Source organism: Rhinopithecus bieti, unplaced genomic scaffold (assembly GCF_001698545.2).
Source record: "Rhinopithecus bieti isolate Rb0 unplaced genomic scaffold, ASM169854v2 scaffold_9663, whole genome shotgun sequence".
NCBI classification, from domain to species: Eukaryota; Metazoa; Chordata; class Mammalia; order Primates; family Cercopithecidae; genus Rhinopithecus; species Rhinopithecus bieti.
In genome coordinates this window covers 2437164-2463170 of record NW_016806456.1, presented here as the reverse complement: position 1 = coordinate 2463170, position 26007 = coordinate 2437164, and the positions used below count along the sequence as shown (strand labels likewise).

Sequence of the window (26007 nt, the reverse complement as noted above, 5' to 3'; positions counted from 1 at the left end):
TTTTTAGTAGAGACGGGGTTTCACCGTGTTAGCCAGGATGGTCTCGATCTCCTGACCTCGTGATCCGCCCGTCTCGGCCTCCCAAAGTGCTGAGATTACAGGCTTGAGCCACCACGCCCGGCCCGCTCAAATCATGAAATTTATTGGCCCTGTAAGACACATGAGATGGACTAAGTAAAACATATCCAAACTTAAGTGCGTGGCACAGATCAATACTGCTTTTTGCAAAAGGAGACCTAAAATAAATACAATGATACTTTTGTCTTCTCTATAGTGTTAGAATGAGATACTCAGGATGTCAAGAAAACAGGAAATGGACAGGGGGCTCTCTCTGCTCTATGCTGTATTTAGAATCAGGCAACATTGTATTCCTTTCCCCGTGTTCATCTATCTTCCCATTCTTACCTTCTCTATTTCTTCAGGGAAGACAGGAATGGTTTGGAAAGAGGGCAAGAATGGAAAGATCAGTAGAAATGACAGCAACACTACCTGCTTGGAAATGCAACTAAATAATGCCATAAATTTTAGGGCTGGAGTGGGAAAGAGAAGAGCACAACGATGAAAGTGAGAACTGCAGTCTAAGTGCAATGCTGATAAATAAGGAACTCGGTGTGGTATTTAGGCGGGTAGGCCCAGGAACCAGACTGCCTGTGCCAGAATCCTGAATCTGCTACTAATTAGGTGACCTTGAAGCTCTCTCTCTGATTTTCCATCAGTAAAATGGGGAGAGAAATAATAGTACTTACCTTGCAGAGTTATTGTGAGAATTAAAAGAAGTCATATATGTCAAGTGCTTAGGCAGGCCCCCGCATATAAGTGTTACATAAATATTATTATTATATCTATTTTTCTTTACAAGAAGAAAGGTGGTTGGGCAAAGGAAATGATATTACACTCCTAGAACAGAGTGCATTATATCTAGACTTCCTAATTTTATACATCAATACAATTTCAAATTAAAGTTTAGGACTCAGCAATGGGTTGTCATTTGTTTTATTTTACAAGTAAATGTAATTTTAAAAGTAACAACAAATTGTTAAGAATTTAACAAAAGCATGGAAAAATTATCTCAAAGAATTGCACTTTAAATTGAATAAATGTATTCTTATTACATTGCCTGCATTTTTTTCAATATTTAGATGGACCAGTGAACGCTTCCTCTCAAATGAGCGTTAAAGTCTAGAGTTTGTGATCTGTTGCAAAAAGTGAAAAACTGCTAATAAATGAGAAGTAGACTGAGAATATGGAATATATTTGGTAACAAAAAGTCTTAAAATATAAAGCAAGAATTGTTAAAGATTAAAGAATAAACGTACCTTTTTAAATGGGAGATAGAATATCTAATTTGTGGGATTAAAGTTCTTCTTATAGCCACATATTGAAATGTAAGTCTACAGGTAGAAAATGCAACCCTTCTCACAGGTTTATGAAACAGTTATAAATGTTAATTATAAGCTCCCAAGAAGAACTTAATATATTTTAAGATTTTACAAACCAATTCTATCTTACGAATGCAATAAAACTGATAATCAATAATGAGGAATATTAATAGCCCAGTCACTTGGAATAGTAACAATGTTATTGTAAATAATTTTAATATAAAAGAAAACTTTTAAACTTTATTTTAAATAGCCAAAATAAAACCAGTACGTATACTAGGTCACAGGATCCAGTCAAAAGTTGTGACAAGAGGAAAAGTTCACAATGGAATTTTCTTCAGCCATAAAAAAGAATTTAATCCTGTCATTTGCAAGCAACATGAATGGAACTGGAGGTCATTATTTAAGTGAAATAAGCCAGGCACAAAAAGACAAAAATGGGATGTACTATCTCCTATATGGTAGTTTAAAAAGTTTATCTCAAGGAAGTAGAAATTAGAATGGTGCTTACCAGAGGCTGGGAAGTATGGGGGAGAGGGGAGATAGAGAGAGACTGGTTAATGGTTGCAAAAATACGGTTAGAAATAAGTAAGTTCTAGTGTTCAGTAGTACAGTATGGGGACTATAGTTATCAATAATGTATTGTATATTTCAGAATAGCCAGAAGAGAAGATATGGAATGTTCTCAACACAAATGATCAATGTTTGAAGTGATAAATATCCCAGTTACTCTGATTTAATCAGTGCACATTGTATGAATGTATCAAAATATCACATATGTCCCATAAATACGTAAAATTATTGTGTATCAATAAAAAAAGACTGTTTAAGCTTTTATCATTGCACAAGAGAATGGAAATAAATGAGCTAATTATTTAGTTCTAGAAGCTTGAAATAGGAAATCAGGATCCTGGCAAAACATGAAGAAGAAATAGATATAGATAAATATAAAATTAATTAAAAACAGTAATATATTGATAAATCCATCTGAAAGCGATTTCTTGAAAAAATAATAAAATATAGGATATACAAAGAAATTAAATTATAAACAGGTAGGAATTATAATCCAAAATATAAAAGACATCTATGCAATAAAATGGCAAATATGCCAGCTAATAAATTAGAAATTGTTAACAAAATAGATTATTATTATTATTATTTTTTTTTTTTTTTTTTTTTTTTCCGAGACAGTCACCCAGGCTGGAGTGCAGTGGTGCGATCTCAGTTCACTTCAACCTCCGCCTCCCGAGTTCAAGTGACTCTCCTGCCTCAGCCTCCTGAGTAACTGGGATTACAGGTGTGCACCACCACGCCTGGTTAATTTTTGTATTTTTAGTAGACACAGGGCTTCACCTTGTTGGTCAAGCTGGTCTTGAACTCCTGACCTCGTGATCTGCCTGCCCTCAGCCTCCCAAAGTGCTGGGATTACGGGAGTGAGCCACTGTGCCTGGCCCAAAATAGATTATTTTAAGAATATATATATATGGTGCATATATATGGAATTACAGGCGTGAGCCACTGTGCCCAGCCTGGAATTCAATTTTTTAAATGTCAGCTATATCAAAGAACAGGACCAAAAAAAAGTAGATGAGAGATATGCACTGTCAATTCACTGTACTTACCAGACATGAAACTCTAATTAATAGCTCAAGAAAATTGATGACAAGATGGAGAATTTCACCAAAAATACTGAATCTATAAAAAATTAATTCAATAGCAATTCCAGAACTAAAAATAATGTGGTCATGAAAACTAAGAACTTGATTTAAAAGTTGACTAGACCAGGCACGGTGGCTCACGCCTGTAATCCCAACGTTTTGGGAGGCTGAGGCAGGCAGATTACCTGAGGTCGGGATTTCGAGACCAGCCTAACCAACATGGAGATACCCCATCTCTACTAAAAATACAAAATTAGCTGGGCATGGTGGCGCATGCCTTAATCCCAGTTACTCAGGAGGCTGAGGCAGGAAAATCGCTTGAACCCAGGAGGCGGAGGTTGTGGTAAGCTGGAATTGCGTCATTGGACTCCAGCCTGGGCAACAAGAGCAAAAATCCATCTCAAAATAAATAAATAAAATACATGAAATTAAAAAAAATAAAAATTGGACAAAATCAAAAGGATTAATAAATTAGAAAATGGATTATTAGAAAATATTCAAGAGAATTATAAAGAGCAAAAGAAACGGAAAACATAAAATAGCCTAAGGGATAAATGGGACATGATAAAAATATTAAATATATTTTAAAAGTAATTATCAGAAGGAGAATAGAAAAGAATCAAATAGAAGCAAAAGATAATGTCAATACATTTTTCAAAACCGACTAAAGGAATTAAACCACACATTCAAGAAGCACTAAGAATAGCAAGATTTAAAACACACACACACACACTTCAGCCTATCAGCATAAAACTAAGAACAAATACAAAATACATTTTTAAGATTTTTAAGAGAAGAGAACAACATTAACTTCAAATGAACAAACATAAGATTTATAACTAAATTCCCACCAAAACAATGGGAGCCACAAAGGCAATGGAATAACTTTCTGTAAGAGCTGAAGGAAAATTAACTGCCTACCACAATTCTATGCCTAGAAGAAAAGTCCTTCATAAGTAAATAAATGAAATACAAATTGAATGACTTTGATTATCATATTCCAGAATAGACATTTTTAATATTCTACAAATAAGGGAGAACACATACAGTTACATAAAAATGGTCAGAAATTGGAACAAGCTCTTAAGAACAATGATATCTGAGTGACTAGTAAATATGTGAAAAGTATGTAAAATGATTTGTCATCTGGGGAATGCAAATTAAAATTACAATGAGATGTCAGTATGCAACCACAAGAGTGGCTAAATTGTTTTTAAAAGGTGGTAGCACCAAATATTAGCAAGAATGTGGAACTGAAACATCCATATACTACAAATAGGAAAGTAAACTGATAACTTGGAAAACTGACAGTATCTACTAAAGCTGGATTATATGCATGTCCTGTGACTCAGCATTGTCATTTCTGGGTATATACTCGAGAGCAATGTGCTTACATGTGCACCAAAATCATGTACAACAATGTTTGTAACAGCTGTATTCATAATTGATAGTCACAAAATAAGAAAATATATGTCAATCAAGTTTAAAATGAATAAGTAAATATGGCAGTCACACAGTAAACTATCATAAAGTAGTGAAATAAAAGAAGTTACTGCTATACTCAAACATTTGGATGAATCTGAGATACAATATTGAGTAAATGAAGTTGGACACCAAAAATATATACTATATGAATACACTTAAATGAAGTTAAAAACAATCAAAACCATAGTGATAGGTATCAGAATGGTGGTTGCCTTTAGAGTGAATATTAACTGCGAAGGTGTAAGAGGGAGGTTTCTGAGGTGCAGATAATACACAATACCTTGATCAAACTAGGTGATTACATAGATATATATTTTGCAAAACAAAATGCAGTTATACATTAGAGCTGTACAGATATTGTACATGTGTACACTTCAATAGAAATATTAAGGGTAAGTGAAAAACAAAGACATTTCCAGACTAAATATAAGAGAATTCATTGCCAGTAGACTTGTACTGAAAGAACTATTTCAGGAGGTTCTTCAGACAGAAGAAAAACTGTCCCAGATAGAAATACAAGAAAAAAATGAGGTGTGAAAAGTGTACAAAAGAAACAAAGGAGTTGGTCAAATGAAATTAAACTCTTGGAAGATTCTTATACTTCCTGGGAAATTGTAAAAGACAAAACAAAACCCTCATATATATTATATTAGACTATAATAAATGATGGATGAATGTTGTATAATTAAAGATAACTACTCAAACAATAGTAATAACTAAGAAGCTAATAGAATGCAAAATAGAATAATAAAAATTACTTGACTAATCCAAAAGAAAAGAAAGTCGAGAAAAAGAAATATGAAGTGAGTGGAGCAAGTAAAAGCAAATAGTAAGATTGTGGACCAAACCTCAAAAAATATATATATATATTTATATATTATATATTATATATTATATAATTATAGTATTATATATAATTGCATTAAATAAAATAGGCTAAGTATTTCAACAAAAGAAAAAATTATCAAACTGCATGATACTTAAGAGAAACAATTCTTAATGGAGAAAGTTCAAAAGTAAAAAGATGGGGGATAAGGTAAACCATGTAAAGATGAACCTAACAATATTATTAGCACTTTAACAACAGATGAAGAAAGGTTTAAAGCAAAAATCATTACCAGAAATTGAAGTGATTACTTCAAAAAGATCAAAAGGTAAATTCACCAAGAAGACTGACAATTCTTAACTTGTCTGCCCCAAAAACATAGATTCAGAAGATATACAACAATAACTGATAGAACAAAATGGAGAAATAGAAGATCAACAAACAGAGCTAAGATTTTGGCCTATTGCTCTTTATAAATGATTAAAGAAAAAGACGAAAAATCCAGTAAGAAATTATGAGATCCAAATAACAAAATTAATAAACTTGACTTAATTGACATATATAGAATGCAGCAACCACCAACTATAGAATGTACTTTCTTTTTTTTTCTTTCTCTTTTTTTTTTTTTTGAGACGGCGTCTCACTCTGTCACCCAGGCTGGATTGCAGTGGCACGATTTCCGCTCACTGCAACTTCTGCCTTCCGGTTCACCCCATTCTCCAGCCTCAGCCTGCCGAAGTAGCTGGGACTACAGGCGCCCACCACCTCGCCCTGCTAATTTTGTTTCTGTATTTTTAGTAGAGACGGAGTTTCACCGCCTTAGCCAGGTTGGTTTCGGTCTCCTGACCTCGTGATCCACCTGCCTCGGCCTCCCAAAGTGCTGGCGTGAGCAACCGAGCCAGGCCAGAATGTACTTTCTTTTAAAAGCACATGAAATATTTACCAAAATCCACCATATACTGAGCTATAAAGTCTCAATGAATTTCAAAGAATTGAAATAATGTGAAAGAATATTACAAAACTAAAATGGAATTGTGCTAGAAAACAAATAGCAAAAAAATTAGAAAATTCCCTAATATTTGAATTTTAAACAATATTATTCAAAATAAGCTAAAAGTCAATAAAGAAATCTCAATGAAAATTAGAAAATACTTTTAACTACTTGACAAGTAAAAAAACTATATAGCAGAACTTAAGGGATATAGCCAAAGCTGTTCTTCGAGAGAAATGTATTATTTTAAATGCCTATAGTATCATAGAAAAGAAAAAAGCTGCAAACAATTAAGTACTAATTTCTGGAAGTTAGAGAAAGAAGAGAAATCAAAACTAAAAGTAAAATGAAATAAATTTTAGAGTATGGAAATTAGCAAGTAGAAATTAAGCAACAGAAAATTAAAATTAAATGCTGGCTCTTTGTAAAAATTTACTAATACTGATAAAGCCTTGATAAGATTAATGAAGTAAAAAAAAAAAAAGGAAGGGGCGAATATATTACCAATTGGAAATATAAAGAGGACATAATTGTAGTCTTTATGAACCTTAAACAGATAATAAAAGACTATTAAGAAAGACTTTGTTAATAAATTAGAAAATCAGATAAAATTAATATCTGGAACAACACTACTTATCAAAACTAAATCAAGAATTTTTAAAAACTGAATGACCTATACGTCTATTAAAGAAATTGAATCTACAAATAAAATCGTTTCCATGGAACGTTCTCCAAGCCCAAGAAACTTCACGTATAATTTTTATAAATATTCAAGGAATAACACCAATCTTAGGGAAAAAAAAATTTCAGAAGAATAGAAAAAAGAGAAAATACTTCTATGTTATACTATAAATCCAGAATAATTCTGATATAAAATCTGATAAGAACATTACAAAAAAAGTAAAATCTCAGATTTATGAGCATACATGTAAAAACACTAGCAGATATCTATTAAAATAACAAAAATATTAGCAAATATATATGAAAAAATAGCACACCGCAATCCAATTGGATATGTTTCAAGAATAGAGGGACAGTGCAACAAACACCAGCCCATGCAATTCACCACCATGAGAGAAGCCATATTATTTACTTCATATAATGCAGAGAAAACATTTACTAAAATTTAAAACCTCCTCATCAGTTAAAAAAATCAATAAAACTTATTTTTAGCAAAATCTAGTAAGCTGGGGAAATAGGCAAAATTAATCTAAAATTTCTTCAGAAATGCAAATAGCTTGGAATAGCAAAAATAATAATAGCAAAAAATAATCTTTAAGAAGAAAACCTTTAGAGGACATACCCTACTAGATAGCAAGGCTTCTTTAAAAAATTAGTGTTAAGATATATTGATATGAAGGTTAGAAAAGAGATGAATAAAATAAAATAAAGATTGGGCCGGGCGCGGTGGCTCAAGCCTGTAATCCCAGCACTTTGGGAGGCCGAGACGGGCGGATCATGAGGTCAGGAGATCGAGACCATCCTGGCTAATACGGTGAAACCCCGTCTCTACTAAAAAATACAAAAAACTAGCCGGGCGACGAGGCGGGCGCCTGTAGTCCCAGCTACTCGGGAGGCTGAGACAGGAGAATGGCGGGAACCCGGGAGGCGGAGCTTGCAGTGAGCTGAGAGCCGGCCACTGCACTCCAGCCTGGGTGGCAGAGCAAGACTCCGTCTCAAAAAATAAAATAAAATAAAATAAAATAAAATAAAGAGTCTAAAAACAGCACCACACATGAACAACCTCAATATTATGACTAAAATGCCACAGCAAAGGAAAAGGATGATCTTCTCAATAAGCGGCGCAAGATCAGTTTTATGTTTTTATGAAAAAATAAACTTCTGTGCTGCAACATACATAGAAATCAAATCTACATAGATCTAGATAGCTTAATACAAAAGCTAAAGCAATAAAACTTTTACAATATAACAGAATAAATATTTGTATGAACTTGGGATAGGTAATGATTTTTTAAATAGACACAAATGGCATTACCATAAAAGAGAAGATTGACAAATTGGACTATAGAAAAAAATTATAACACCTATTAATTAAAAGACATACTACAGAATTGGTAAAGATAAGTATTTATAAGATTAAGATATGATGAGGGAGTTATTCAGAGTAACAAACTTTTACTAAACAGTAACAAAAAGAAGCCATCAATAAAAACTAGCTAAGAACTCTTCCAAACAATAAAAGAAGAGGAAACACTTCCAAATGTGTTTTATGAGGCTAGCATCACCTGATTGATACCAGAGTCAGACAAGAACACAATTAAGAAAAGAAAACTACAGGCCAATATCCCTGATGAAAACATATGCAAAAATTCTCAATAAAATACTAGTAAAGTGAATTAAACTGCACACTAAAAGGATTATACACCATGACCAGTGGAATTCATCCCTGGAATGCAAGGACAGTTCAATATATGTAAATCAGTGTATTATACCACACTGACAAAACGAAAGGAAAAAAATTACAAGATTGTTTCAATAGGTACAGGAAGAGTATTTGACAAAGTTCAGCATCCATTCATAATTAAAGCTTCAACAAAATAAGTACAAAAAGAACTTTCCTCAATGCAATGATAGCCATATATAAAATGCCCATGGCTAATATTATAATCAACTGTGGAAAAACTGACAGCTTTCCCTCTAATATATGGCACAAGGCAAATTTGCTCACTCTCAAGACCTCTACTCAACATAGTGCTAGAAGTCTTAGCCAGAGTAATTAGAAAAGAAAAAATAATAAAAGGCATCTAATTGAATAAGAAGTAAAATTATCTCTTTGCAAATGACATGATCATATATGTAGAAACCCTAAAGACTCAATAATTGTTAAAACAATTATTGATATGTGGGGTTAAAACAAATAAATGAATTCAGTAGATGGATCCATTTCACAAAATGTGAGGAAAATAAGCCAAAAATAAAAGTGTAATTTTATTTTCTTTCTCTCTGGCTCAAAAATAGGCTAAAACTAGTCAGGCATGGTGGCTTACACTTATAATCCCAGCATTTTGGGAGGCTGAGGCAAACAGATCACCTGAGGTCAGGAGTTTGAGACCAGCTTGGCTAACATGATGAAACCCATCACTACTAAAAATACCAAAATTTTCCAGGCATGGTGGTGGGCGCCTGTAATTCCAGCTACTTGGGAGCCTGAGGCAGGAGAATCACTTGAACCTGGAAGGCAGATATTGCAGTAAGCCAAGATCGTGCCACTGCACTCCTGCCTAGGTGACAGAGCAAGACCCTGTCTCAAAAAAGGAAAAAAAAAAGAAAGGGCTAAAACAAGTAATTATTATCTTTGGTAGTAGAGGGCGTGAGGAAGGCTTTTAGGATACATTTTGTGACCTGTGAGGTAGATAATTGGGTGTTTAAGTTTCTAAAATTGTATCACTTTTGCAGTTTCCTGTGTATATGTTATTTTTTGATAAAAATAGTAGATATATCAAAATATTTACAGTATGTATAACTGAGTTGTGCTATCATAGGTGGTTTTTATTTTCTTTAAGCTTTCATATACTTTTAAAATATGTAACGTTTAAGCATTTGAAAGTGGTTTGCATTTTCTAATCACTTTGATGAAACCTTTTCCTCTTGATCCCTTTTGCCCTTTCCCTAAGTCTGTGCCTTAGAACTGTCTTGCATCAACTATTCCAGTGGTCTCTTGATCAGTCTTCTTGTCTCTATTCTTGTAAGTAGGAGGCAAAATTATCTGCCAAATGCTGGTCAGTTTTGTGGTCTTTAAGAGAATTCCTTAACTTGGAAGCAATTGCTGTTGGTAGCCCTTTACCTGCTCCTCATTTTTTTTTAAACCACAGCACACAAAACTAATGATTCTGTGAACCACATGAAAATGGAAATGTTTTGAAGTGATAGAAGCCAGACACAAAGGTCATGTGTTATATGATTTATTTTTATGAAATATCCAGAATAGGTAAATCCATAGAGACAAAACACGGACTATTGGCTGCCAGGGACTGAGAGTAAGGGGGTATAGAGGGAGACTGCTTAGTGGTTAGGGAGTTGTTGTTATCTGCTGAATTGTAATACCTCCTGCAAAAGAAAAAATGATATGTTAAAGTTGTAACCCATAGTACTTAGGAAGGTAACTCTATTTGGAGACAGGGTCTTTACAGAGGTAGATAAGTTGAAATGTGGTCATTATAGTGGGCCCTACTCCAATATGACAGATACCCTTATAAGAAGAGGAAATTTGGACACAGACACATACAAAGGGAGGATCACATGAAAACACAGGAAGAAGACAGCGATTGACAGGCCAAGGAGAGAGGCCTGGGGCAGATCACTCCCTCATGGCCCTCAGCAGACATGAAGCCTGCTGACACTTTGATCTTGAACTTCCAGCCTCTAGAACTGTGAAGAAAATGATTTTTTGTTATGTAATCCACCCAGTGTCTGGCACTTTTTAATAGCAGTCCTAGCAAACTAACTCAGGGGTTTTGTATTGGAATGATAGAAATGTTTTAAAACTAGATAGAGTTGGTGTTTGCATAACACTGTGAATGTACTGAATGTCAGTGAGTTGGTTACTTCAAAGGAGTTAATTTTATGTCATGTGAATGCCACCTCAATAAATTAAAAAAAAAAGACACCCCCCCACCAGCTTTCTTACCACCCACCAGTCAGCCAGGCAATTTTCCCTTGCAAATGAAGCAAAAGACTGGAGGTTTATTCTCCAGAGAAGGTAAAAACAAATACACTCTGCACTGCCTTCAAAAAGTGATGAGGAATTTTGAGAGGCTGTTGTCAACTTAGCCCATTGTTAAATGTTAAAGTATATAAACTTAAAATTAAGTAAATTATATTAAAGGCACAGACAATAAATAAATACTCAAAATCCTCACTTCCTAATCATTTTACCATCTTTTACTATTATCAACAGTTGTGAGGTTATTTGTATCTACCGTCTATCTATAGTGGAAATACTTCATAATGATGCGACACTTCCCATCTCTTCTTCAACTTTACTTCAGTGGTACCATGTTGGTACCTTGACATCTTCTATGGTGGAAATTTTTACTCCATGGAAATCATCAAAAACTACAAATCAGGACACTCCTTTTCCCCCTCCCTCCCTGACTCCGTTCTCAGACCCGGTTGTTAAGCCTCTACTAGCACCCTGCTGCTAACAAATTCTAAGTATCCTGGAGATAAATCACAGTCTTGGACAAACAAGAATCCCCAACAGAAACAGCCTTTGGAAATGCTCTTCCACATTTCCTCACTGTATTCTGGCTTCCTCCTTGTTCACCACAGTGCTGTTGCCCCTGGAAGCCACCTCGCATCAGCCAGGGAGAGCGAGGGCCCCGGGCAACAGTCCTGCATGCTCAGGTTAGCTCCTGGGAGAAGCTGCATCCCCAGCGGTGGCACTGACAGCTGGGGACACTCCCCACAGTGATGGCAAAACTGTCTAGTGCTCAGGGCCTTTGTAGCTCCTGGCTGCCACGCTGGCATCATCCTCTTGGCTGCCACTCACTGGCCTGGCTCTCAGCTTCCTCTGTGTCAAGGCAGGAGCAGCAGGCACTGAGCCACTCTAAATGTTTGCTGGAGATGGAGCAACCTGGCCTGGTCACAGCTGCAGCCGTGCTTCCTGCCAGACCTCTCAGTGGCTTAGTCAGTGGGTTCATTGGTGGGATGGGAAGAACAGTCCACGAAAGGACCTCCCAAGGTGAGCTTGGCTCTGCCAGCCAAGCAAGGAATATTGGTGCTCCTTACCTGGGAAACAGATGTAGAGGTCAAAGGGCAGGCTTAAAGCCATAGTCATCATTCCCTACCTGGAGCCACCAAACCTGCCTCTTTCACTGGGGTAAAAGTGTTGACTTCTTTCTGAACAGGGAGTGGCAAATCAAAGGCATTGCAGCCTCTTTCATCACTGCCAATTGCTGATGCCGACCATGTGCCAAGTGCTTAATACATCACCTTAAATCTTCTCATCCACCCTCAAAGGTAAGTGTTATTTTCCCTGTTTTACAGATGAAGAGAATCAGGCTGAGGAAATTACTTGAATAAACTCTCAAGGAGAGTTTGTGATAGAGCCTGGATTCAAGCTCAAATTCCTTAGACTCCAAAGACAGTGCTCTTCCTGCTGTACTGCCCCTGTTCAGGCCCTCCCATCTGGACTGGTTCAACCCTTTCCATGTGGATGGCTGCTGCCCGTTCACCTCTCCCGCCCCTCTTCCCCTACTTCCACACATCCTACACACCACAGTCAAATTAATCTCTGTCTAAAAATCTAGATACAGATGCAGACAGATGCAGATATAGACATAGGCATAGAAATTGACATAAACATTGACTTAGACATGGACATGGACGTGAACATAGACATGGACATTGACTTAGACAAAAACATGGATAAATATTTTGATGAAAGATTCAAAAGGTCAGGAATCATGTCTGATTCATTTTGTGTCCCTAGAATCTATCACAGTACATGTTTCAGAGCAAGGAAGGTCTCCAAAAATACTGGAGGAATTAAACTGAATGGACTATCGTTTCCCAAATAAAGTGTTGGTGACTCCCACCAAATAATAGTACTAGGTACAGAGCCCTCACATCAGCATCTGGAACTCTCCCCATCTGACCCCACCTGACCCTTCTCATCTTAACTACATCCAACCTATACTCTAAGCATACATGACTCTTTCATGTTCCCTAAGTCCCACATTGAACTTTCTTACCTCCATGTCATTGTTCATACTATTTCCTCCATCTGAAGGACCCTCTTTAGCTCCATCTATCCCTTCTAAAATGTCATGGCCCATTTAAAATATTACTTCTTCCTTGAAGTGTCTCTCTTTATCTCTTTATGAAATGTAACATTTCTGTCTTCTGAATCCCTTAGCGCTGTGTATCTTTCTATGGCCTAATCTTTCTCTGACATAGATTTTAATCATTGAGATAATAATTCCCCTTGTCTGGAATGTCCTTCATCCAGACTCTTTTTTACATTCATGATTCAGTCTAATATCACCTCCTCTGTGAAGCCTCTCCAGCTCTCCCAGCCCAGTTCGTCACTCCTACCTAAATGCTTCTGGAGCATCTGAACATCCTCCATTGAAGTACTGGTCATCACGGTTATGGTCCGATTACTGTTATCTCTCAACTGCCAAGTGCCTCAGAGATACAGGTGGTACCTTCTTGGACTTTGTCTTTATGGCTTCCACCACAGTTTCAGCGGTAATTGGTAAATAAATAAGTGAAAGACAAGAAAGACACTGTTCCATTTTTCTCTGCTCCCAACCTTCTTTCTCTACCACTCTACCTGTTTGCCTTCTGTTATCAGTATGTTATTTGTAGGATCACAGGTGGAGCCATGGGAAACAAACAAAAAAAAAAAAAAAAAAAAAAAAAAAAAAAAAGAAAACTAAGCAGCACTCAAAAACATGGGAAAACACAATAGATCATCTGATCTGGGGCACAAAGGCCAGGTTATCAGTTACAATTAGAATAAATGGTTTTCATCAAATGAGTTGGTGACAATGACTGCTAATTTACTTGTAGTTTCAGTATTTCCCTCAAACAACAACAACAACAACAAAATTTAAAATTTAAAAAAATAGGGCCTGGCGTGGTGACTCATGCCTGTAATCCTAGCACTTTAGGAGGCAGAGGCAGGCGGATCACTTGCGGTCAGGAGTTCGAGACCGGCCTGGCCAACATGGTGAAACCCTGTCTCTACTAAAAATACCAATTAGCTGGGCGTGGTGGCACACACCTGTAATCCCGCCTGCTTGGGAGGTTCAGACGAGAGAATCACCTGAACCTGGGAGTCAGAGGTTGCATTGAGCCAAAATCGAGCCACTGCACTCTAGCCTGGGTGACAGAGAAAGACTCTGTCTCGGAAAAAAAAAAAAAAAAAAAAAACTAGAATATTATACTGGTTTATAATATATTTTGAACCCATTGTTCAAGATCATAGGTATGTCCTTTAAAGGAACAGCTGACTTGTGACATATAGGCAAGGAAATGTGTATTTTTGTTAGGAGGTTTTCCCTGGTCAGAAGCTGACAAGAAATACTTAAATGAATAGAGAGCACCAATTGGAAGAGGAACACAAAAGCCTTACTTTCAGGTACTATATCTGTCATCTTACCTCCCACCACCTGGGGCAGCATAAAATGAGTTTTCTTGATTCATTTTAAAGATAAGACAGTTAAAACAGTCAAGTCACAAATTCAACATCGCAAAACAGACAAATAGATTTGTGGTTACTGCCTGTGGTTTTCTAGAAAGAAAAGCAGAGGCAGTAGAAGAACCGTAAGTAGTAGACAAACTGGCCTATCACCAGGGTCCTAATATGTCTTTTTTCCTCCCTTCTGTGCCTTTACCCTGGACCATCTCTTCTACCTAGGAATCCCTGCTTCATATAATTTAATGAGCACATTAGCAAACATTAGCTAAATCCTCCCAGAGATCTTTATGAGGCTGGTGTCCTCATCCCTATTTTACAGATGAGGCTAGTTGTTAAGACTTCACAGTCCTATAGCTGCTGAACCTAGGTCCGAAACCCTGGACTTTCCTATTTCAACAGCTGTCTCCACCACTTTCCTTTGTAAAATGTATTGCCAAGGCACAACTCAAGGACATCCCAAAAGTGTCCTGATCACTCCTGGAAGGAGACCTTTTGTTCCCGAAATGTCTGTGGACTCCGATAGCAGTACTTTTAGTCACAACCATTAGTAATAGGCGAATGCTCCTTGTCTCAGATGCCTATGAGATGTCAGCTTCTTAAGAGCAAGGATTGCGTATCTTTCTAGCCTTTATCTATGAATTCAATATTTTCCCTGAGAAATGCATGTTAGGTATTCAAGAAAGTCTGGGAAGCCTAGGGTTACTTTCAGCAATTAAAGCCTCTGGCCATAATTTGATGAATTAAAACTGCATGAAAGCAGAAGACACTGAAAGTGCTTTGCTTATATAAATGCATTAATTATTGCCCCATATTCTAGCTTTCATATGAAGTTACAATTGATATTAAACTCATGGAGGAAATGAAGAGACCCCAAAATGGCTAAACTATGTAAACTTGTGGCTCCCCTACTGAGCTGGAGGCACAAGTCAAAAGGTCTTCCTACTCACATAACTTTACTTACCTCAGTCTGTGGCATATAATCATGCTTAATAAACATTCATTTGATAGATAGATGGATTGATAAATGGACACAGTGATGCATGAAACATATAAGTGAGTATATAAACAGCAAAACAATATTGCTTCTTTTTACTAATGGTTTTTGAGGAATATTAATAATAATGCTTTAAACCAAACAAACTAATCCAAACAATGCCATCCCTGGTAAGTTGTCTACAAACAAAGCAAAGCTCTCATGATCTCTCTAATTCTGTTTTGACAGTATGGCTTCTGTGTCTGAAATATCTACAATCCCTTTGTTTACAATAGCACCTTAACTGGGTGATTTAAATGAGTAGAGATTGCTTTTACATTTTTCTACAATTATTTAAATGCACATTTCAATTTTCCTGAATTGTGCAAAAGTAATTTGGAAGATTAATTTCTGAAAATACCTGCTGGAATTTGCATACACCAAGCATAATTATTATTGATATTTGCATAGTTCTCCCTGCCCACGTGCATGCACTATTACCAACTGCTATATAACCCATGAAATTATTGAAGAAGTTGCTGTCAGTACAATATGGATTCATCAATAAATGTTCAGCCTCATAGAAGAAAAACAGACTTCACTGTTCAGCTGTAGAAATGTGTCATTTCATTTTATTTATTTAAATGGGGGCAGAATCTGCAAAGATAAATCCAAAGCAAAATAATGTGGCAGTCTTGTGCAATAAAGATTAATGTTATTGCGAAGAACCTCTGAGATTCCTAAGATTTCTAGCCATTGAAAAGGCTAGAAAAGCAATAGGAATTGGGGATTCTTCGCAGGGAAAAGAAAGGAAATAGGCCGGGCTTGGTGGCTCACGCCTGTAATCCCAGCACTCTGGGAGGCAGAGGTGGGTGGATCATGAGGTCAGGAGTTCAAAACCAGCCTGACCAACATGGCGAAACCCCATCTCTAAATACGAAAATTAGCTGGGTGTGGTGACACGTGCCTGTAATCCCAGCTTCTTAGGAGGCTGAGGCAGGAGAGTCACTTGAACCCAGAAGGCGGAGGTTGCAGTGAGCTGAGATTGTGCCACTGCACTCCAGGCTGGGCAACAGAGCTGTTGTTTTAGACTCCATCTAAAAACAAACAAACAAAAACAAAGTAAATATACCCATGCTACAGAGGGGTGGGGTATTAGAGTATAGTCAGAGAGAGAGCTATGCCACACATGGCTAGAAAGAAAATTCACAGAGATTTGGACTGTGGGAATCACAGATTCTTGATGAATGTATGGACAGGTTCATTAAATGCTTATATAAGGTGTTACACAGGAATGTGACATTTCTTTCCTTTAATCTGCTTGGATGGCAAAACCAAATGGAAAGAAATATGGACAGAAATTATGCAGGAGAATAATAATAGAAAATACTTCTATAACACCTATTATGTGGTAGGCATTTGAGACAGAGTCTCGCTCTGTCGCCCAGGCTGGAGCGCGGTGGTGCAATCTGGGCTCACGGCAACCTCCGCCTCCCAGGTTCAAGCATTTCCCTGCCTCAGCCTCCCGAATAGCTGGGACTACTGGCACCTGTGGTAGGCAATCTATTAATAGCTATATGTATGTATATATTCTTATAATAAATAATCATAAGAATAATATTTAATTCTCATACTAAATATTCATTCATTCATTTAGTTCACCAACTTCGGAAACATTTTGCGTATTTGGCATGTTATAAGGGACTATGAGAAGCTACAGAGATACACAGATCAAGTCCTTACCCTCAAGTAGCTCATAGCCAATGACACAAAACAGATGTCAAATGTATTTTTATAAATATGTATATTGTATATATGGGGGAAATAGCAATTGACTGTGCTGGGAACTGGAGGGAAGTTCTTAGAGGAAACGAGTGGCATTTAAAAAAGTAAATAGGCAATTTCCAAATCAATAAGAACAGAAGGCCATATTGGTATGTTGGGCATCATGCACAAAAACATGGTGCTATGAAATGGCACGCCTTGTTTATTACATCGTAAATATCTCATTGCAGCTGGCAGTGGGAGAAGAGGAAAAGACACCGATGACCAAGGCCTTGAGTGCCTTATGGGCAATATCGAGCCACTGAAAGATCTTAACCCTTTTCCCATTTAGAAAAAAAAAGATGCAGCTCACTGCCAGCACTCATTTAATTTTACATAAATACACTCTTTGAGGGTCAAGCAAATCTGACTGATTTTCAATGTGAAAAAACATAAAAACCATTCTTTGAGTTATTTCAGACAAAACGCATATAAAAATTGTCTGAGTCATCAGAATCATCTATTTCAGATAAATCAGATTCATCAAATGAATCTTCGGCCAACAACTGTTTGAGGATGATGTTAATTAACATCACAGGTAGAAATGTTATTTTTTCTAGGATTTGACATTTTCAGTGATCAATAATTACTATATTTTGTAAATGGAAATACCTCTACTAAAAACAGAGTGCTATAAATAGAGGGATGTCTTTTGTTCCCAAAGTCAATATACTAGAGTGAGACAAAAATGATAATAAAAGTCAGATATTTCATGGCAAAGGTTATCACAGGGTAAACAGTGCAGCTGCAAGTGACTCTGGCAAGTATTCTTGAGGCAAATGGGAAAAGTTAAGCAGCAAAAGTGACATGGATGGGTTCCACCTTGAAAGGGTCTCTGCAGGGACTCTATAGAGAATGGGCTTATAGCATTAATTCTAGAAGAAGGTAAGTTGTTGCAATTTAAAATATGATCAGAAAACAAAATATCATATTTTATGTATATGTATAATATATAGGTACAATATATTATATGTATAATATGATGTATAATTTATTTATCAAAATATATTATGTATTATAATACATAATATATTTGGCTAGGGAGTAGGGTCTCCCCTGCCCTGTGTGACTCTCAGGTGGGCCCCCGCATCACCTGAGAAGCATTAATTCTAGAAGAAGGTAAGTTGTTGCAATTTAAAATATGATCAGGGAATAAAATATCATATTTTATATATGTATAATATATAGGTACAATATATGTATAATATGATGTATAATAAATATATATTATATTTATCAAAAATATATTATATATTGTACATATATAATATATACTGGTAAGAATGTAAGTTGGAATTTAAAATATGACCAGGGAATAAAATATCATATATGTATAATGTACTATATATTGTATGTACTATAAATAGCATATATTATAAATATATGCATACAATATATAGTATGTATACTATATATTATATATTTATGCAATATATAATATATATATACAATATATACTACAGTATGTATGTAATACATATATAGCTATATAACATGTGTATAATGTATATTATACACACATATATGTATATTATATATGTGCCTATCATTGGCTGGTATGTCAAGAAAAGTTTCAATTTCTCAGGGGGGTGGGGCCAAAATGGCCTACTAGAAGTAGCAGCGATCAGAGGCTCCCATCAAAGAGAATCATAATCAGCATGTGAATCCTGCACCGCCAACCCAGGTATCCATGCTGTCTCATCAGAACAGACTAGGCAGCTGGCATGATCTACAGAGAGGAGGGAAGAGAGGTGTGGTGTGGGGGCCCACCTGAGAGCCACATGGGGCAGGGGAGCCCCTACTCCCTAGCCAAGGGAGGTGGTGAGTGAGTGTGCTACCCAGCTGGGGAAACCATGCTTTTTCCATGGAACTGTGCAACCCATGGATAGGAAAATTCCACTCGCGAACCCTTGCCACCAGGGTCTAGGTTCCCAACCCTGGAGCCTTGCAGATTCTCAACAGACTCTGCCTGCTGTCTAAGCCATTTGAGCTCCTTGGGGAAGGGGCAGCAGCCAGCACTGGGACACGTAACTGTCTAACACACTAAGTGGGGAAGGGCGGCATCCATCTCTATAGCTCCAGGCTGCACTATTCCCTTGTTGGAGCCAGGGAGGCTGGATGGCTTGGTCCCAAGAGCTGTCCCCTACAGGCCAACACACCGACTGTGACAGACTGCAGCCAGAGCATGCCTTCAGGCCTGACCCTGACCCATCCTTCCTTACTAGGTGGGGCTTCCCTGCAGGAACTCCAACAACTCCGGCTGGAGGCTCAGGGACAGAACCCTGATCTCCCTGGGCCTGGGGAAGGGTGGCCACAGTCTCTGCTGACTAGCAGACTTGGCCTTTTCTCCTGGTAGTTCTGAGGAAGCCAGGCAGCCCAGACTAGTGGGTTTCCCCTGAGTGAAGCACACCCCTTCCACCAAGGGACAGTCAAAGTGCTTTGTTAAACAGGTCCTGTTCCCCTTGCCTGCCACCCAACTGGGTGAGACCCTCCAACAGGGTTGCCAGACACCCTAGATAGGAGTGATCCTACTGGCATAAGGTTGGTGCCCCTTGAGGTCAAAGATCCCAGAAGAAGGAGCAGGCACTCATCTTTGCTGTTCTCCAGCCTCCTTGAGTGACATCTCCAGGCCTGGGAGCAAAACAGATGAATAGGGTCTGAAATGAACTCCCAGCAAACCACAGCAGCCCTCCAGAAGAGGGACCTGACCATTGAAAGAAAAATAAACAGCAACAACAACAGCATCAACAACAACAAAAAATCCCCCACAAAAAACCCTATCAAAGGGTCAGCAGCCTCAAAGATCGAAACTAGACAAACTCATGAAGATGGGAAAGAATTGAGAAAAAACAACACTGAAAGCCCAAAAGGCCAGCGTGCCTCTTCTCCTCCAAATGATTGCAGTGCCTCTCCAGCAAGGGCACAGAACTGGATGGAGGATGAGATGGATGAATTGACAGAAGAAGGCTTCAGAAGATGGATGATAAACTCCACTGAGCTAAAGAAGCATGTTCTAACCCAATGTAAATAAGCTAAAACCTTGATAAAAGGTTAGAGGAGCTGCTAACTAGAATAACTAGTTTAGAGAAGAACATAAATGATTTGATGGAGTTGAAAAATACAGCAGGTGAACTTTAGGAAGCATGCACAAGTATCAATAACTGAATCAACCAAGTGGAAGAAAGAATATGAGAATTTGAAGACCACCTTGCTAAAATAAGGCATGCAGACAAGATTAGAGAAAGAAGAATGAAAAGGAACAAACAAAGCCTCCAAGAAATATGAGACTATGTAAAAAGACCAAACCTAGGGTTGACTGGAGTAGCTGATGGAGACGGGAGAATGGAAACAAGCTGGAAAACACACTTCAGGATATTATACAGGATAACTTCCCCAACTTAGCAAGGCAGGCCAACATGCAAATTCAGGAAATACAGAGAACACTACTAAGATACTCCACAAGAAGATCAACCCCAAGACACAAAATCATCAGACCCTCCAAGGTCAAAATGAAGGAAAAAATGTTAAAGGCAGCCAGAGAGAAAGACCAGGTCACCTGCAAAGAGAAGTCCCTCAGACTAACAGTGGACCTCTTAGCAGAATCTCTATAAGCCAGAAGAGATTGGAGGCCAATAATTCAACATTTTTAAAGAAAAAATTTTCAACCCAGAATTTCATATGCAGCCAAACTAAGCTTCATAAGTGAAGGAGAAATAAAATCCTTTCCAGACAAGCAAATACTGAGGGGTTTTGTCACCACCAGGCCTGCCTTACAAGAGATCCTGAAGGAAGCACTAAATATGGAAAGAAAAAAACAGTACCAGGCACTGCAAAACCACACCAAAATATAAAGAACAACGACACTATGAAGAAACTACATCAACTAGTGTGCAAAATAACCAGCTAGCATCATGATGGCAGGATCAAATTCACACGTGATACTACTGACCTTAAATGTACTGACTACATGCCCTAGTTAAAAGACACAGACTGTCAAATTGGACAGAGTCAAGACCCATTGATGTGCTGTATTCAGGAGACCCATCTCATATGCAAAGACACACATAGGCTCAAAAGAAAGGGATGGAGGATATTTACCAAGAGAGGAAATTTACCAAGCAAATGGAAAGCAAAAACAAACAAACAAACAGGGGTTGCAAACCTAGTCTCTGACAAAACAGACTTCAAACCAACAAATAAAAAAAAAAAAAAAAAAAAAAAAAAAGATGAGGAAGAGCATTACATTATGGTAAAGGGAATAATTCAACAAGAAGAGCTAGCTATCCTAAATATATATGCACCCAATACAGGAGAACCCAGATTCACAAAACAAGTTCCTAGAGATCTGCAAAGACACTTAGACTCCCACGCAATAATAGTGGGAGACTTTATTTATTTATTTATTTATTTTTTGAGACAGAGTCTTGCTTTTATCACCCAGGCTGGAGTGCAATGGTGCCATGTCAGCTCACTACAACCTCCACTTCCCGGGTTCAAACAATTCTCCTTCCTTAGCCTACTGAGTAGCTGGGATTACAGACGCCCGCCACAACGTCCGGCTAATTTTTTGTATTTTTAGTAGAGACAGGGTTTCACCATGTTGGCCAAGCTGTCCTCAAACTCCTGACCTCAGGTGATCTGCCCTCCTCAGCCTCCCAAAGTGCTGGAATTACAGGCATGAGCCACTGTGCCCAGCAACAGTGGGAGACTTTAACTCCACCCTGTCAGTATTAGATCAAGGAGACAGAAAATTAACAAGGATACTCAGGACTTGAACTCAGCTCTGGATCAAGTGGACCTGATAGATATCTACAGAACTCTTCGCCCCAAATCAACAGAATATACATTCTTCTCAATGCCACATGGCACTTATTCTAAAATTGACCACATCATTGGAAGTAAAACACTCCTTAGCAAGTGCAAAAGAATGGAAATCATAGCAAACAGTCTCTCAGACCACAGTGCAATCAAATTAGAACTCAAGATTAAGAAACTCACTCACAACCACGCAATTACATGGAAATTGAACAACCTGCTCCTGAATGACTCCTGGGAAAATAATAAAATTAAGGCAGAAATCAAGAAGTTCTTTGAAACCAATGAGAACAAAGCGACAACATACCAAAATCTCTGGGACATAGTTAAAGCAGTGTTAAGAGAGAAATTTATAGCACTAAATGCCTACATCAGAAAGCTAGAATATCTCAAATCATATCCTAACGTCACAATTAAAGGAGCTACAGAGGTAAGAGCAAACTAATTCAAACTCTAGCAGAGGACAAGAAATAACTAAGATCAGAGCAGAACTGAATGAGATAGAGATATGAAAATGCCTCCCTCAAAAATCAATGAATTCAGGAGCTGGTTTTTTGGAAACAAAAAAAAATAGACTGCAAGCTAGACTAAGAAAGAGGAAAAGAGAGAAGACTCAAATAGACCCAATAAAAAATGATAAGGGGTTATCACCACTAAACCCACAGAAATACAAACCACCGTCAGAGAATACTATAAACACCTCTACACAAATAAACTAGAAAATCTAGAAGAAATGGGTAAATTCCTGGACACATACACCCTCCCAAGACTAAACCAGGAAAAAGTCAAATCCCTGAATAGACCAATAACAAGTTCTGAAATTGATGCAGTAATTAATAGCCTACCAACCAAAAAAAGCCCAAGACCAGACAGATTCATAACCAAATTCTACCAGAGGTACAAAGAGGAGCTGGTACCATTTCTTCTAAAACTACTACAAACATTTGAAAAGGAGGGACTCCTCCCTAACTCATTTTATGAAGCCAGCATCATCCTGATACCAAAACCTGGCAGAGACACAACAACAAAAAAACTTCAGGCCAATCTCCCTGATGAACATTGATGCCAAAATTCTCAATAAAATACTGGCAAACCAAATCCAGCAGCACATCAAAAACTTATCCATCATGATCAAATTAGCTTCATCCCTGGGATGCAAGGCTGGTTCAACATACACAAATCAATAAACTTAATCTATCACATAAACAGAACAAAACACTAAAAATATATGATTATGTCAATAGATGGAGAAAAGGCCTTTGATAAAATTCAACATCCCTTCATGCTAGAAACTCTCAATAAACTAGGTATCGGTGGAACATACCTCGAATAGGAAGAGCTATTTATGACAAACCCACAGCAAATATAATAGTGAATGGGCAAAAGCTGGAAGCATTCCCTTGAGAACTGGCACAAGACAAGGATGCCCTCTCTCAGCACTCCTATTCAACATAGTATTGGAAGTTCCGGCCAGGCAATCAGACGAGAGAAAGAAAGAAAGGGTATTCAGATAGGAAGAGTAGAAGTCAAATTGTCTCTGTTTGCAGATGACATGATTCTATATTTAGAAAACCCCATCATCTCAGCCCAAAAACTCCTTAAGCTGATAAGCAACTTCAGCAAACTCTCAGGATACAAAATGAATGTGGAAGAATCACAAGCATTCCTTTACACCAACAATAGGCAAGCAGACAGCCAAATCCTGAATGAACTCCCATTCACAATTGCTACAAAGAGAATAAAATACCTAGGAATACAGCTAACAAGGGATGTGAAGGACCTTTTCAAGGAGAACTATAAACCACTGCTCGAAGAAATAACAGAGGGCAAAAACAAATGGAAAAACATTCCATCCTCATGGACTGGAAGAATCAATATTGTGAAAATGCCCATACTGCCCAAAGGAATTTATAGATTCTATGCTATTCCCATCAAACTACCATAGACATTCTTCACAGAATTAGAAAAAAAAACTACTTTAAATTTCACATAGAATCAAAGAAGACCCTGTATAGCCAAGAAAATCCTAAGCAAAAAGAACAAAGCTGGAGGCATCATACTACCTGACTTCAAATTATACTCCAAGGCTACGGTATCCAAAACAGCATGGTGCTGGTACCAAAACCAATGGAATGGAACAGAGACCTCAGAAATAACACCACACATCTACAACCATCTGATCTTCAACAAACCTGACAAAAACAAGCAATGGGGAAAGGATCTCCTATTCAATAAATGGTGCTGGGAAAACTGGCTAGACATATGCAGAAAACTGAAACTGGACCCCTTCCTTACAATTTATACAAAAATTAACTCAAGATGGATTAAAGACTTAAATGAAAAACCCAGGCAATACTATTCAGGACATAGGCATGGGCAAAGACTTTATAACAAAAGCATCAAGAACAACTGCAACAAGAGCCAAGATTGACAACTGGGATCTAATTAAACTAAAGAGCTTCTGCACAGCAAGAGAAACAATGAACACGCAACATACAGAATGGGAGAACATTTTTGCAATCTACCCATCTAACAAAGGTCTAATATCCAGAATTTACAAGGAACTTAAACAAATTTACAAGAAAAAAAAAATCATCAAAAAGTGGGCAAAGGGTATGAACAGACATTTTTCAAGAGAAGACATTTATGCGGCCAACAAACATATGAAAAAAAAACCTCAACATTGCTGATCATTAGAGAAATGTAAATCAAAACTACAATGAGATACCATCTCATACCAGTCAAGAAACAATAGATGCTGGTGAGACTGTGGGGGAATAGGAATGCTTTTACACTTTTGGTGGGAATGTAAATTAGGTCAGCCATTGTGGAAGACAGTATGCTGACTCCTCAAGGATCTAGAACCAGAATTACCATTTGACCCAGCAATCCCATTACTGGGTATGTACCCAAAAAATATAAATCATTCTACTATAAAGACACATGCACACGTGTGTTTATTGCAGCACTATTTATAATAGCAAAGTCATGAAATCAACCCAAATGCCCATCAATGATAAACTGGGTGAAAAAAATGTGGTACATATACACCATGGAATACTATGCAGCCATAAAAAGGAATAAGATTATGTCCTTTGCAAGGACATGGATGAAGCTGGAAGCCATTATCCTAAGCAAACTAACACAGGAACAGAAAAACCAAACACTGCATGTTCTCACTCATAAGTGGGAGTTGAACAATGAGAACACATAACACATGGACACAGGGAGGGGAACAACACACACCCAGGGTCTGTTGGAGGGTGGGGGACAAGGGGAGGGAATTTAGAGGACAGGTCAATAGGTGCAGCAAACCACCATGGCACACATATAACTATGTAACAAACCTGCACATTCTGCATGTGTATCCTGGAACTTTAAAAAAAGAAAAGATTCGTCATTAATGATAATGGATATAAATCCATATTTCAAAACATTTCTTTGATCAATACAGTATTTCTACAGACTCCACAACTTTTCCAGAAAGAGCCCACCATCTCTTCCCTCCACCGTCATATGGTCTTTCTCCTCTCAGTAAAAGACATGATCAATTGCCCAGTCCTCCAAACGACACCTGAGAGTCTTCACAAATGCCCATTCTCTTTTATTCCCTAAATCTAGCCATTCATCATGTTCAGTTACTTCCTTGTCATCCACCCTTTTTAGTTATCTTTACCTTTTAAATACCACACATATCAGTCAGTTTCTTTATCCTACTATGACTGCCCTAATTTCAGTTGGCATTTCTTCCTCGGACTAAAACAACCCTGGTTAAAATGCCAGCCCCACTGTTACTGCAATGTGACTTTGTACAAGTTATTTAATCTGCTTAACCTCGGTTTACCCATCTGTAAAATGGGATAACAATAGACTTTTCAGAGTTGTT

General features: G+C 37.5%; 1 long non-coding RNA gene across 1 annotated transcript in view; it reads left to right on the top strand.

Moving 5' to 3' along the window:
• LOC108532578 (uncharacterized) overlaps positions 1 to 26007 on the top strand; it is a 58936-nt gene that overhangs the window by 1419 nt on the left and 31510 nt on the right. The window contains exons 2-3 of the long non-coding RNA XR_001886482.1: positions 1930 to 1935; positions 12210 to 12321. This is a non-coding gene — a long non-coding RNA (uncharacterized LOC108532578). The remainder of the gene's footprint in view (positions 1 to 1929; positions 1936 to 12209; positions 12322 to 26007) is intronic.